Source organism: Larus michahellis, chromosome 9 (assembly GCF_964199755.1).
Source record: "Larus michahellis chromosome 9, bLarMic1.1, whole genome shotgun sequence".
Lineage (NCBI taxonomy): Eukaryota > Metazoa > Chordata > Aves > Charadriiformes > Laridae > Larus > Larus michahellis.
The window spans coordinates 50733580-50736599 of NC_133904.1; positions in this window are offsets into that span (position 1 = coordinate 50733580).

Genomic DNA, 3020 nt, shown 5'->3' on the forward strand with positions numbered 1-3020 from the left:
CTGCTGTTGGCAGTTTTTCCCCTCATACCGATGGCGGAGGAGCCCGCGGACCCGCCTCTCTCCACGCAGCACGTCCCAGCTGGTGAGCTTGCAGTCCTGCGGGCTGCGCGGGGGGCTCTGCCCTGGGCAGCAAGAGCCGCCTCTGCAGAAATAAAGTACATCCCCGCGGGATGAAATAGTGCAGGATGCAATGGCTCCCGTCTAGGCTGCATTTGGAGCCAGGGGCGAGCTCCAGCCTGGTGCCGGTTGTAAGGTGCGGCGTAGAAGGGGCGGGAAGAATAAGGAGGGAGGCTTAGAGTCACTAAGGCAGGAGGGAAGGGAGTGTGGGAGCGACGGAGGAGGCGCACTAATGTGGGTCTGGAGAGCATGGGCTGGAGTGGGTGGGGAGAAGCAGCCAAGGGTGATGCTGGGCCCGGGGGGTACGATGGTGTCAGGAGGGTGTCATCAGCTCTCCAGCCACCCTGTGGGAATTTGGGTGCTTTCCGCTAACGCTGAGCCCTCGGCTGTGCGTGCCAGGTAAAAGGGATCCAGGAACGGGCCGCAGCATGGGACAGGGGCGTGGGAGGTGGAGGGAGAGGGAGCCTTTCACTGTGCCCTTGGAGACAGGCTGATGCCCTTGGCGTGTGAAGGGAAGGGTGTGCAGCTGAGGGTCTGCAGGCTGCCCCTGCTTCCCCTGCCACAAGGAGTGCTCCGGTGTTCCCAGAAAGCCCATCCCGTGGTGGGATGGATGGGGTGGATGGACCTGCACAGGCTTGAGAAGCGTGTCTGCGTGAACCTCATGAGGTTCAGCCAGGCCAAGTGCAAGGTCCTGCACCTGGGTCATGGCAATCCCAGGCACAAATACAGGCTGAGCGGAGAATGGCTCGAGAGCAGCCCTGAGGAGAAGGACTCGGGGGGGCTGGTGGGCGAGAAGCTCAACATGGGTAGGCAACGTGCGCTGGCAGCCCAGAAAGCCAACCGCATCCTGGGCTGCACTGAAAGAAGTGTGGCCAGCAGGTCCAAGGAGGGGGATTCTGCCCCTCTGCTCTGGTGAGACCCCGCCTGGAGTGCTGTGTCCAGCTCTGGAGCCCTCAGCACAAGAAGGACATGGACCTCTTGGAGCAGGTCCATCTGAGGATGATGAAGATGCTGGGAGGGCTGGAGCCCCTCTGCTGTGGGGACAGGCTGAGAGAGCTGGGGGGGTTCAGCCTGGAGAAGAGAAGGCTCCGGGGAGACCTTCCAGCCCCTGCCAGTCCCTAAAGGGGCTCCAGGAAAGCTGGGGAGGGACTCTGGAGCAGGGAGGGGAGCCATGGGACGAGGGGGAAGGGGTTTCCACTGAAAGAGGGGAGATTTAGACTAGATATAAGGCCGAAAGTTTTTACACTGAGGGTGCTGAGCCCCTGGCCCAGGTTGCCCAGAGAAGCTGTGGCTGCCCCATCCCTGGAGGGGTTCAAGGCCAGGTTGGACGGGGCTTGGAGCAACCTGGGCTGGTGGGAGGTGTCCCTGCCCAGGGCAGGGGGTGCCACTGGGTGGCCTTTAAGGTCCCTTCCCACCCAAACCCTTCTGTGATCCTATGGTCTGCAATGGTTTCTGCTCAGGCTGGAGCTGCTCCTCAGCCTGAGGAACCGGTCCCTCAGCTGCAGGAAGGTGGTGCCACAGGCCGCGAGGTCCGGCTCGTCCTGGCAGGGCCTGGGCAGTGACCGGGGAGAGGACACCAGCCTCCATCCCGAAGTACCTCCAGGGATGGCGACTCCACCACTGCCCTGGGCAGCCTGGTCCAACGTTTGACAGCCCTTTCTGTGAAGAAACTTCTCCTCGTATCCACCCTAAACCTCCCCTGGCGAGTTGCGCCATTTCCTCTTGTCCCATGGCCTGTTCCTTGGGAGAAGAGCCCGACCCCCCCCCCCCCCCGGCTCCCCCTCCTTTCATGGAGCTGTGGGGAGCGAGAAGGCCTTCCCTCGGCCTCCTTGTCCCCAGGCCCGGGGCGGTGGCCCCCGAGCTGCTGAACGCCTCCAGGACTGAGCCCTGCGGAGGCTGGTGGCCCCGGGGTGTGCGGGGGGGCCATCGCGCAAGGAACCCTGCCCGCAGCAGGCATCAGCCACAGGACAAGGAAGAAAAGGCAGGAGACGGGGGGCCTGATGCAGGTTTTTTCTGTACATCAGTGTTTTTGACACCACAGCCTGTTGCTGCTTATAATAAAACAGAAATCAGAAAGAGCAACCAGAATACACACCCAAAGGCAAAAAAACCCTCGGCTTAAACAAGGTGCTGCCGGGCCCCCAGGAGGGGAGGCTGGCGGCTGGGAGTCCAAGGGGAAGGGGGAAACATCTGCCCTGGCCGGGAAGAAACACAACACAAAGAAAAAAACGAACCAACAAAAAAAACCCCACCCAACGCTCCCGCTGCGGAGCAGGGGAGAGCCAGAAAAACCAAGATTGTCCCGTCCTCAGTCCTGTTAGCACCTGTACAATAAAACTGTACCATCTCCCGGGAGCGGAGCAGCCCTGCCCCGCGCCCGGCCGGCGGGCACCCTGCCCGCTCTCTCCCAGAGAACTGCTCCTGGTGACACCGGAGGGGCGCGGGGAGCGGGACGAGGCCGAGCAGACGCTGCGCAGGGCAAGGAGGGGGCTTCTGCAGTGGCGAGAGACCCCAGAGCGGGGGGACAAGCTGCTGGGAAGCAGGGGGTGTGCTGGGGGAGCGCGGGCTGCGCCTGCCTGTGGGACAGCCGCCGGGGAGCGGGAGCAGCAGCACGAACGAGATGTGGGAAGGAGCTCGGTGAGAGGATGGAGCAGCGGGGCTGGCTCTCGGCTGGCAGGCAAGTGCCTTCAGCAGAAGCCGGCTCCAAAACTAAGGGAAGTGACTGTCCCCAGGCTCTCGGCCGAGGTGCGAGAGCGCAGCCCCCGAGGGCCGTGACCCCCCCGGGTCTGGGGCTCAGGGGCCGGCTGGTCCAGGGGGAGTGTCGGAGAAGGGCCGGAGGAAGCCCCCATCCCCTAGCCCAGAGCTCACCATCACAGTGATACAGACTCAGCAAAAACAAAGGA